Source organism: Serinus canaria, chromosome 5, assembly GCF_022539315.1.
Source record: "Serinus canaria isolate serCan28SL12 chromosome 5, serCan2020, whole genome shotgun sequence".
Lineage (NCBI taxonomy): Eukaryota > Metazoa > Chordata > Aves > Passeriformes > Fringillidae > Serinus > Serinus canaria.
In genome coordinates this window covers 35,367,794-35,380,236 of record NC_066319.1, presented here as the reverse complement: position 1 = coordinate 35,380,236, position 12,443 = coordinate 35,367,794, and the positions used below count along the sequence as shown (strand labels likewise).

Genomic DNA, 12,443 nt, shown 5'->3' with positions numbered 1-12,443 from the left:
GCTCCTCGGCCCCGTGCGGGTTACCGACAGCAAGAGCCTCCGGGCCTGGGAGGGAGGACTGATGCTTCCCTGCAGCTCAGCGAGCTCTGGCTCTGGAGAGGGAGAAGAGGGAGTGAGGAGGCGGCCCTGCCTCCCGAGCAAGGGCAGGACCAGGAAAAAGAGTTCAGGTAAATCCTAAGTAAAAGACTTAGCTAGGCATGCAATTAGAGACGGGTCGAATCTGTTCTCTCTTTCTTTGGGACTCCCTTCTACGACTCGATTTCGTATCGTAGAAGAGCGAGGAATCGATAAAGTCTGCGGTGTGGTCATTTTAGTATGCACGAAAATACCAGCTTCGTCTTAGGAACGGAAATTGAATAACTTTTCAGGATAGAGAGCAAGTGTTGGAGTTGCAATATACATTTCTTGCCACTAATGTTTGCTTTTAGTAATAGGATAATTTTACTAACTATTTTTGCAGGTAAAAAAAAATCATGCGTAGACTATTCCAGTTTATGAACAGATTGCGAAATCCACTGAATGTGAGGTATCCACACAGGAGCCATTATCTTTTTATAGGACAGAAATGTACATAATAAAAATGTAAAAAAATATTGGCAGACTTTATTGCTTCCAAACATTTTTTTGTGATTTTTGTGAGTGAGTGTGTATGGTCTTGAAGTAGTAGTCCGTCAAATTGCATTGCAATAGCAGCCGGCATTTGCAAGGCATTTACTTTCAAATTTCAGAACCAAGAAGTATGTCTGAGCCTGGGCAATTCTTCAGGAACTTCTTGGCTCTATAATAAGCATGTATTTTGCACTGTTTTTGTTACAACTATAATTAAGAAAGAATTAAAACCCAAAACCACCAAGGGAAATAATTTAAGAGGTTTTACTGTTTCTTTCACTTACTGTAAGTCTTACCATTTTAAACCTCGTGAAATGGCTGGATTTAAAAGCCATGGTGAACATGGGTGGGTGTTTTTAGTTGAGAGCAATTGGCTGTTTTTCCTGTTTTCTCTAGCATCTTAGTGTTATAGCATTGTGTTTATAAATAAGTTACTTAGTGTTATTCATTACCAGATAAAACCACCTTGAAATATTTGTTTTAGGTATGGGCTTGTAACTTTAAAACGAGGTACTGCTGTACCCTAACATGAAAAGTACTCCGGAGACTTGAAAAGTTGTTTCTGACTGATTAAGTGCTTCTCTGAGCTCACGTGGCCTCTGGACTCCCTCATGCACTCTTTGCCAGCATTGCTGCTTTTTGTTTGTGATTGCTGTTTGTTATCCATGGCCATATCATTTCTTTGGCATGTCTGTGGAGGTACAGTAGCAGTTTTGACCCTGATTATGTATGTGTTGATTGACATACGTGTGCAAATGCCATGGGACTGAGGCAGCAGAGTTGCTGCACTGTGCTTATGCGCATGGGTGTTTTGATTGGTTTTTTTTGTAACTTTGGAAGCCCGGGGTAGAAGAGGGGGAGGACATTGCCCTTGGATTTTAGGTCTTACACTATACAATAGTGAAATATGTTGTGAATATTTTTTGAAGATAGATGTTTACTAGGTCTGTGGGGTTTTTTCTTTGTTTTGCAACTTTATTTGTTGCCTGTTTTGTGGCCAGTTAAACTAATAGTTTGGATCTCCAACAGTTTTGTCCCTTAAAGCTAATGAGAAGGTTAATCATATGTCAAGTGTGAGTTTTTTGATGGTTGAGGCCTCCTGGGTTGGAAGGAAAACAGGAATTCCATGGCTTGGCAGTAGATAATTTATGTGGAAGTGCGTATTGGATGATTTAGCTGCCACTCCTCCTGATGCAGGCAATTTCATCCTTATTTCTTCATTCTCTCAAGATGACAGTAAACTCTATAGACAGTGCTTCTCAGTGCTGGCCATTGCAAGTTCTTTATAACTTTGCTAATAATAACTTTATAAAAAGTATCTGAAAAACCAAATGACTTAGCAATATGTTTGGTTTTATTAATGTGTTCTGAATAGAAGAATTTATTATTCCAAAGAAGAAGAAGCTACTTTCTTATCTGTGTATGAATTAATGGACCTCCTGTGTGGTTTACTGACCCACTCCTTTTCTTTACCTGCGTGGTTCAAGTGACTGGAGGAATTGGCACCCCTAGTAGGAGTGCTCTTTGCATAGAGGGGTGATGGTGAAGAAAGATAGGATCTGCAGTAACAGTTTATTCTTTCTGGGTTCTTGTAATGACTTTTTTTTTGTTGTTGTTGTTCTACCTATGGCCACAATTTTATAAATAAAGCACGTGTTACTTTGTTGGGCTGGGGTTTATGCCATGGCTGTGATGACTGACAGAGGGTCTCAAGCCTTTTGGATCTGAAGTCTTGTACTGGTAAACCTGTACTCAGACTTTGAATCTCAAATACTAATAGTTTTATGCCATCTTTCCAACTCCTCAGGTGCATCCTGTTCTGCCTGTGTGCAGAAGTGAAGCAGCATAATCATTAGACAAATCTGTGTGTGCAAACCAGTATCAAGTACAGAAATGTCAAATATCAGGAGTGCAGTACTTGAAACACAGTACACTTCTTTCCTTTCCGTTGTAATACTGGCTGCTGCAGTGACTTCTCTGGCTTTCACTGATTGCTGTGTTGAAAATAAGCTGTCTGGCCTTGTGTAGTGTCTTGTTCGCTGCAAGTAATGGACACAATCTGTTCACTATTTAGTGAACTAATAGATTTTCACTGTAGCAATGTAACTTTGATCTGCCAGACTAATGACCTTGATGTTGGTCAATAATGACCAGCTGTTATGCAGAGATAAATGGTCTTTTCTAAGACATGTATGCACTGTAGAGGAGTTACAGCAAGTCCATATTGAATATTATGTATTTGTTAGAAATAACCAGTTGTTCAAGGTGGTAAGTGGCTCCACAGTATCCTAAAAGAAAAAGAGACTTGGATGGGTAAACACTGTAGGGATGCACAGAAACTCTTAAGGAAGATAAAGTTGTGTCAAAAAAGGAGTAGCATAGGAAAGCTTGGGCTTGCAGGCTGTTAATGCTTGTCTGGAATAGAAGTCTCAATTGTGCAGTTCATTCAGGTTTTCTGAACTAGATGAAAACCAGATTGAATATTCTCTGGTCTTTCAGAATCAAGCAAGAATATGTTGAGAGAGAATTGCCAATAGATGCTGCTTCCAAATGTTTTAATTAATAGGAAGAATAATTAAGAAACCTAAACACTCAGAACAAAATATATGCAATTTTGGATTACACGTTACAGAGCCTCTCAAGTAACTTTGGTGTGCATAAAGATTACTATGACTGTTAATACATTTTTCTGTCCTATAAAATGACATCTTTGGTGGTGCACCACTGAAGCTCCTAGTTTCTCCTATTTTACACATGCTTTTCCCCCAAAATATTTAGAGATACTATGCAAGCATATTTTCTAATATTCTTTATTTAGGTGTTTAAAAATCCCAAACCACCAAAACCTACAGATTTCAGATTTCACTTGCCTGCCTCCCCGCTTCCCTTTCTGCTGGGGATGATGGAGCAGACTCATTGAAAGAGTTTTATACAACATGTTCTTTAAAAAATGAAGAAATGTATCTTCAGATAACATATTTACATATGTTGGTAGAGCAATCAAAATGAGATCACGTTCAGAGTGTGTATATACAGTCTGAATGTGCTTGCTATACTTTGGAAATGCTGTACTTTAGCATTTCCAAAGTATAGCAAGAATCAGTAGCTGAAATGCTTACCTGTATGTTCCTTGTTTTAGTTTGTTACAGGTTTGAAGGAGGGTGGGGATAATGTTGGGAATGTTTCTCTCTTGAACTTGGAGGAACAATTAATTCTTTTCATAATAGACTTTGCCTTGCTTTTGGCTTGCAAAAAATTTGTTTTGATGATATATTGCAAGTAGAAGTGGTTATGAGGGTTATAGAATGGTTGTTAGTTTGTTGGCCACAGTCTGTTTCTCAGCAACTAGGGGACATACAGTAAAAATAAGTATTTTAAAAAAACTCCCTGGCTTTTCAGGAATTAGTGGCATTTTGTGCAGGGGACTCTTGTAAATGCTAATATTTTCTTGGATCAGAAAGTGTTTGGATAAGTTCATGGAAGAAAATTTCCTGCAGATGTCTAAAAGATACTGTCTTTTTGATTTACAGCTGTTCTGAGATTTGAAATGTTTTGTGAGGTTATTCTTTTGTTTTTATGCTAGTCCTGTGGAACTGCGTGTTAGCTCGTGGTTACAAGTGGCATATGAGGTCGGGGGTCTATTGGTCTCAGTAGGCAAGCTGTTGTACTCTCTTGACCAATAAGGTAGCTTTGAAATGGAGTCATATAACAGTTTGAGCTTGAAGGAGCATTAAAGATCATATGGTTCTAACTTCTCTGCCATGGGCAGGAAAGTGCTTTGATTTGATTGTTTGACAATATGTTTAGTGCTGTTTTGATGCTGTTTCATTACTGTTTTTCTTAAAAAACAAACCCTGATTGATATCAGGACATTAATTCTGATATAATAAGCAAAGTTAAGGCAAGAAATTCAGATGCTGCTATTGTGAAATGCAGTGTCTTTTAACCACATGATTGTTTATCAGTTGCTTTCTAGATAGTTGGAATATGATAAATTATTAAACTGCTTTTTCATTGGATCTTACAGGTGAATCTCCATATTTATTATGAAATTAGCTTAACTAAATCTAAAGCAATCCTTAAAACCCCCCCAAAGAATACTTGCTCAACACTGACTGAAAATAAAATGAAGTAGGTAGTAAGAAATTGGTCAGCATTCTTACTTGTGGTAGTTGTAAATGCCATGAGGAGTGTGGGTAATGCATGTAGCAGAACTGTCTAAATCCTGTTTGTGCGAACTCTTCAGGTGTTTGCTTAAGTGGGGTGCAGAAGTACATTGTGATCCAAATAACTAATGTTAATTCACATGATAAAACATTTGAGTTTTTGAACACCTTTTTTTATAATGACATTTTTTTCTGTATAAAATAACATAAGAAGTTAAAACCCAGAAACTTCTGGGTTCATTAATCATTTCTCTAATGTAATGGTGAAAACAGCTATGTATTTTATGGAGTTCAGTTCCTTTTAAATTTAAAGCACTGAAATGAGAGTTCTGTGTATTTTGGGTAGAGGGCAATTAGACATAATCAAGGGCTTCCCTACTGTGGCTTTCATAGCTGTTTAGTCAACTGCATAAACAGGCACACAGTTTCTTGGTAAAACTTCAGGTGCCTGTTCCCAGAAGGTTGGAAGTTTGTTCTTCTGTGTTTCTGGCTAAATACTGCCTTTCTTCATAGGTTTCTTGGCAAGACTTCCAAATTAAAGTGTGCGGAGATGCTTCCTTTTTGTATATGGATAACCCTATTCTTCCAGTTTTATTTTTGATTTAGATCTTTAACATCTCTGTAAAATTTTCTTGCAGTATTCACCTCATGGAGACAAAACAATAAAAGAGTGCAGGACATGGAATTACATTAAGCTCCATGTAAAAACAGGAACAGGAAATACCTGGATAACTCTGAGGTTTATGTGTGGGATACTGCTCAGTGTAGTAGTTGTGTAACTTTTTCTGGAATATTGTTTCTACATAATTCCCTTCTAGCAACAGTTGGTATAAAAGTGTTTTCTATTGTGTAAGAATTGCCTTTTCATAAATGATTATTTGTAATAATAATACTCTTACTTAGAATCAGTGCACAGAACTGATTTTATAATAGTTTATAACAGTTACTCTGGTGAGGTTTTCTTTTAGGCACAGTGTAGAAGTGTGTGGCAGATAAGTTATATAACACTTCCTGGTGAAGAATTCTTTTTTTAAACACTGGGCATGCATTTTACTTCTTAGTTTCATTGCAATTATACCTATGCATATTTAATAGCTCTTTGGGAAATCTAATTTCAGAGAATTTTTTGTGAGGGTTGAAATATCTGTGGATATAATTATTTGTTTCATGCTGAAAGTAGGTTTTGAGGTAGTGGTGGGTGTTCTTGATCCTTCTTGTCATTTAATAAATTAGGAGAAAGTGATAATGGATTTATTTTTTCCTAGCTGATGAAGAGAGTGGCTAGGGAAGTTGGATCCTCCAGTGATTTGATGTATCTTCAGCACAAATGTATAACTTGCAAGATCTTTGTTTGCCTATCTGATGATGGTTACTTTTTGTCACTCACACTGTTCTTGAATTATCCTAAGCCATGCTCAGCAGGATACTTAGTTTAATGATATCTTCTGCCTTTATCAGTGCAACTCCATCAGGTATTAAAAGCCAATTATGAAGCTGACTGTTCTTCAGGACCAGTCCTGAAGGTACAGCAATAAATTTAAGCAGTTTGTAGGTTTTTCTACAATATCTTCTACAGTATCCACTATAGTATCTTCATAAAAATATCTGATTAAAGGTAGCCTGCTGTTGGCAATTAAAGGTAAAAATCTGTTTTTATGATTCCAGAACAAGTTCCACTTGATGAGAGATGTAGTGCATTCCTAGGTTTGTTTGAAGTTACTGTGTATGTAAAAATCCTGTGTGTGTTGGCTGTAACATTCTGAAAAAAACATGCTTCTTTGAATGCTAATTAAAATGATCCTGAAATAGAGAATGACTTTCAGTCCAGGTGCCTGAAGGTCTTCCTGATTATATATGTATATTTAAATGGGTTGATTGCTCTAAAATTCCTTCCTGTTGTTCGCCTTGTTTTCACTCAAAACACAGTCATTCCTTATCTGCTACCAAATTTGAGGTTGATGATCCTATAGTACTCCTCCTAGAAAAAAAAAAAGTCCAAAGAGAATGGCTTGACTTTATGCCAGTGACCACTATAAGAAGCTGGAGAATGCTTGACTCCAGGATTTAACTTGAAACTGTGGTGGTTTGCATTCCTTGAGGATGAGACCCCAGGGTGCTGGAACAGAATCCTGCTATATGCCTTGAGACCCTGGGAAAAGAAAAGATCTTGCTTTGGCAAGCAGAAGTCTCAGAAGAAGGTTTAAGCAGAGCATTTAAACAGGTTTACAAATTTTATAACACCTATTCTGTTTCATATCTTCAGCAAGGCTAGCACAGTTGTATTGGTCGAAGGCAGGGCTACTGTCTCTGTTAACTCCCTGGTGAAGTGGTGTAAATTAGACAGTACTGGTGAGGTTCTGTGCCAGGAGGCCAGATTAACATTTAGGAGGTGCAAAATACCTGCTGCTTGTCAACTTTCTGTCATGCCTCACTGAAAATACTGCCTTATACACTTTTATTTTAACTGCCTTACTCTTCTATAGCTTTAATTCCATTAACTTGATTATATGAAATTTTGTTATTGTCAGTGTTGCCATTGCCTTAATGCAAAGCTCTGTACATTCTGTAAGATTCTATTCTTTTATATATATATGTATATATATTTTTATATGTATGGCTTCTTACATTCAAACACTTTATTAGTTCTTGGTCCCTTAGGAATGTATGCTACTGACCTGCAGCTGATGAACACTAGAACAGCCTAAGTCAGTTAGATCACTGTGTTCAAAGTCTGCTGTAGATCATGCTTTTGTCTTTATTCCTAAATAACAAATAGAGGTTCCTGATTTTGGAGAGGAAGGGTACATTCTTGAGGATGTTTGCCACACTGCAATTCTTCTCTTTCCTTTCCAACTCTATAATGACCATAAGAACCTGCTGTACTACAAACTGTACAACTTCACTCTTATTTATGTGCTCTTATACTACAAATATTAATAATAGTAAAGAGAATTAGCTTAATATTCTAATTTCTATTTAGTATTAACTATCTAACGAAGCTTCAAGTGGGGCACTTTGCAAAGGTAGCTTCATGTTAATGGAATAATATACCAATATAGTGGTGTTAACAGGAAGGTACTTTTAATTTAACTAAATTCAAATACTGTCTTTCGGTGAGTGTGTATGTGTATATACACACACACACACACACACACATATATATATATATATATAAATAAAATTAGTCTTATTGTTTGTAGCTGTTGCTTTATTGAAAGAAATTTCTTTTACTAGCAAAATGTATTGCCAAAAATGTCAAGCGGTTTAAAAGACTTTATGTGAATCTTTTTAGGTAGGAATGGTCCAAGGTGTGTAACTACTTTTGGGTTTTGTTTCAAAGATGTTATTTGCAATATTCATGCATTTAGGAGGAATACAGAAAATAGAGATTATAATGACAGAATGAGCAACTGCAGCTGAAGATGAACTAGTGCTGAAATAGTCATGCTGAGTTGTTTCTTCCACCACCTCTGTGAATTTCCTGCTAAAAGAAATTAATAAAACCCTGAATGATCCTTGGCTTTGCAAGTGCTCTAAGGGAGTTACAAATGCAGAAATTGGGAAGTGATTTCTGTCTTGTGATCTGTGCGGATCTGACAGAATCAACATTGGAATATAATGTCTCATTGTTTAGTAGCAGTTTTGAAAAGAATGCTGAAAATTTGACATAAAACCAGTTTGAGGTCTGGAAATAACATCTTGAAGACTGATCCATTTAGAATTGAGTCTTCTGGCTAAATCAGAAAGCAGTCTGGGAGGTAGCCTTATTAGGTGCCTCACTTATTAGGGTTTTAGACTTTTTCAGAGGTTTTTTAATTTACAGTAAAAAATAGTTCATTTACGGGTATGACACAGCAGACTGGAACTTCACCTTAAAAAAAATAAATCCCAGTGAGAGTGTGATAGATATGAATATGTGTGAATCTGGATAACTGCTTTTTGGTTTTGTTTCTTGTGTTCTTGGTGTGGGTATTTTTTGGGATGGTTTTGTTTTGTTTTGATCTTTCAGTTTTTGGAGTTCGTGTATTTTGTTTTGGTAGAACAGCCAGAGAAATAATCAGGCAACAAGTGGAAAACATACTGACATAATTTTTATACAGTGAAAATTTATGAATCCTTTCTGCATGGAGACACAGGAAACTGAAATGGATTCACAAGAAGCTATCTGTTGCTCTGTAGTCTAATCTACTGCTATTGAGTTTGTATGTTCTTCCCATACTTTTTCTTAAGGCATTAGACTTAAATGAAGATCTGGACCCTTGGAACTGAGGGAACTAGGGGGTTTCTTGGTTAAATGAGAAGGAAGCCAGTGCTATCTCTTCTGTAATAGGTGAATGTAGTAAAGTGTCTACTAAGTGTCATAGCTAGTGTCTACTAAGACAGGCAATGACCTTTTTGTTTAATAACTAAAGCAGAGACCTCAACAGGTTATGGATAGCAAGTATCAAAGTACAAGTAGTTTGATACTTTGTTGCTGGTTTGTTGAATATGCCTGTCCAGGGCAGGAAGCTGTTTTTGAAAAATTAAAGGTAGAAGAAAATGTCCAAGAACCCTTGTGGTGTAAATTCTAAGATTCAACAATTGCAAAGTAATCCTCACTTTTCTTGAAGAATTTTCCTTACAGTTGTTCTGGTTTCATTGCACTTCAGTCTGTTTTTTCCAATCGGTTTGTGCTGTAAGTTGGGATCATTCCATAGCATTATGTGAAAGTTGCAGACCTATTTTGAGCACCATTATTATTTGTATTTCAGTCATATAGAGAAAAGATAAAAGCATATTCAACAGTTACTTTTGAATCTCTGATTATTGTTGCATGGTTAAATTTGAGACTTTGGGTCTGGACAGACAACTACTTCGGAGACTTCAAAGTGAAGTGAAATTTCTTTAGACATTATTTTGGCATTACTTCATGTAGAACATGTCATTAATAAATGACATCAGTGATGATGCTAGATGTTTTCAGAATACACGCTGCACGTTGGTGACACAGCCTGTGATGGCCAGGGGTATTTCTCAAGTGTTTGAAACCCTGTGTCATCTGCGGTTACAGGGTATTTTGCCATTGGTTGTTGAACCTGGTGTCTTGACTTATACTTGTCCACAGGCTTGTCTGTGTCTGTTTTCATTAGTTTTTCTGCAGGGAAGGTACTGCTCACAAGCTTTGCATCTCTTAAATGGTTCATACTGGAATAGTGTACAGAATATTTAAAAATAGAAAATTTACATAGGAAATGCTGTATACAGTCTTGTTAATTGACTGAGGAAATACTTAGAGTTGATAGCTGATATTTTTAACAAGAATCAGCTTTTGTCATTGGTGTTGAAGCCTTGTTGTGGGCTTTTTCCAGCACAGACATTTGGAAAATACCATGACTTAGTGGCTTTTAGAAGTACAAACCTGCCGTAATTTCTTACCACATGATAGTCCAGTAAGAATTCCTTTTCATTTGTGAAAAAATGCAAGCTTTGGCTGCCATCTGGAGATGTGCCAGTTGACTGGAAGCTGACTAACATCCCAGTTGTCAAGAAGGATGGCCCTGGTCACAACAGGCCTGTCAGTCCCTCTTCAGTGACTGGTGAAATCATGGAGAAGCTTATTCTGGGAGCTATTGAAAAACACCTGAAAGCACTGTCACTGATCACAGCAGCATGGCTTCATGAGGGGAAAGTCCTGCTTATCACACCTTATTCCCTTCTATGACTGGGTAACCCACCTTGTTGATCAAGTAAAGCCAGCTGATGTAATCCTTTTGGATTTCCCTTAAGTTTTTGATTCTGTCTCTGAGAAGATCGTTCTGGACAAAATGTCCAATGCACAGCTGGATAAACACATCATGCAATGGGTGATCACCTAACATCTTGTATAAACTTTTTTCTGTAAAAGGCATATGAACACTTAAATTTTTATTTTATTTATTGGAAAACCTGATGTGAAACAAATTAAAATTCCATAGAAAGCCTATTAAGAAAATAGATTAAGGATTATTAGTTTTACTTTCTGAGTCAAACTTCAGGAAGTTCTTTGGGCGAGGATACTTACATTGTCAGTCAAAATTGTGAAGAGAATTAGTTTAATTTGTGTTTGTTTGCAGAGCTTTCTAAAATTCTTATTAGGAACATGACTACCTTACATCTTTGGAGCTTGCTTTCAAACATGTTTTGTGGATTACTTAACCTGCTTAAGAAATGCAGTTGAAATACGGTGTTCAGACACTTCATAGAATAGCAAGTGCTTAAAACTAGTAAGAATTACTTTTGCTGCTTATGTTTTGCTTAGCTGTTTGATTATCTTGTGTGATAGCATTTGATATTTGAATGGAAAGATTGTAATTCCTCAATAGAATTATATTGGTACTGGTGAAGAAAACTTGGAGATAAAAGTGAGTGGTTTTTTTTTTTTTTTGTTTTTTTTTTTTTAAGTCAAAATGAGCATTTGTGTCTACTTAGATTATGTAGTGGCTCCAAGCATTCCTGTTAACTGTCAGTTGAATAAAGAAATAATGCCTATTTAATAGCCTTCCGATAAAATTTGCTGGATCTTGGGTCTGTTGTCTGATTTTGGGGAGAGCTGGCATATAGGGACAGTGACTGTTGTTCTGACATTGTGACATGGGACATATTGGTAGTTCTTTTATAGTCAGTTGATGATAATGGCCAGATTATTTTCACTTTTCCTGAAGTTAATGTTATAATTGAGTGTTACAGAGTAGAATGTGTTTTCAGGAAGATGAGAGCTGTTTTACACATTCCTAGGCCAGAGCTTACTTTTCTGAAGGAGTATCTCTGGGACTGAAATTGAAAAGGAAGACTAATTTATAAATTTTACTGTGCTCATAGCTTGGTAAGTTTTAAACTGAAACACAATATTATAAACCTGTTCTTGCATGAAGAACATTGCTACAAGAGTAGTCAATGAATGATAAACTCCCAAGGCACTTGCATCTGTTATTCAAAAAAAAAAGGTTTTATAATTTCCAGTTTTTAGATTTGTACGTTTCAGTCCTTGAGGAGAATGCTACCAGAATGTGAATCCATTGTTTTTAGTGCCTTCTAATTCTTTTGGACATGTAGTCTCTTATTTTCCCCTCACATCCACTGGCTTCTCTGTACTGGATGAAAGTTTATGGACAGAGAGTTGATTTACTTTGTTTACAAACCATGATGTTTAGAGGGTTGTTGGACTTTAAAAACACAATTATGAATTGTATGAGTTTTATTGTTGTACGGGTCTAAATACCACTTTGGTTCAGAGAATGGCTGTAAAAATCCTAAGAAAAAAATTATTCAGTGAAAAAATTCTCAGGAAGAGTGAGAGAATGAAGGCAGTCATATGCTGAATGTAAGTTTAACTTAGAAGTTTGACCCTAACACAGAAGAGGATTTTCTCTGAGTTGGTCAAAGTAGCTGATTAAACTTGACAGTAGTGAAGAGGGAAACCTTTGAATGTGACTGATGGGGTGAGAGTTGGGAAGAGGAAGGACAGGTTAAGAAAAGGAGGGAGTTTTGCGAGCCTGGTCTTTCCCATACCCACTGCAGACTGATGGGGACTTAGGAATGAGTAAATCCCAGTGTATGTCAGCTGTGTCATTAACCTCCTTAGAGCTACCTGGGTTTCTTCTTTCTGCTGCTCTGGTCCAAAAGTTGCACCAGTATGTGACTTTTCTAGTG

At 36.7% G+C, this 12,443-nt stretch overlaps 1 protein-coding gene across 6 annotated transcripts in view; it reads left to right on the top strand.

Annotated features, from left to right (window-relative positions):
• The window catches only part of STRN3 (striatin 3), a 58,490-nt gene that overhangs the window by 826 nt on the left and 45,221 nt on the right, over positions 1-12,443 (top strand). The window contains exon 1 of one of the 6 annotated variants that reach the window (XM_050974756.1): positions 12-167. The exons of the other annotated variants lie outside the window; for them this stretch is intronic. The gene's annotated coding sequence lies outside the window, so the exon portion shown is untranslated. Of the gene's footprint in view, positions 1-11; positions 168-12,443 lie in introns of those variants that run through there. 6 annotated transcript variants of the gene reach the window in all.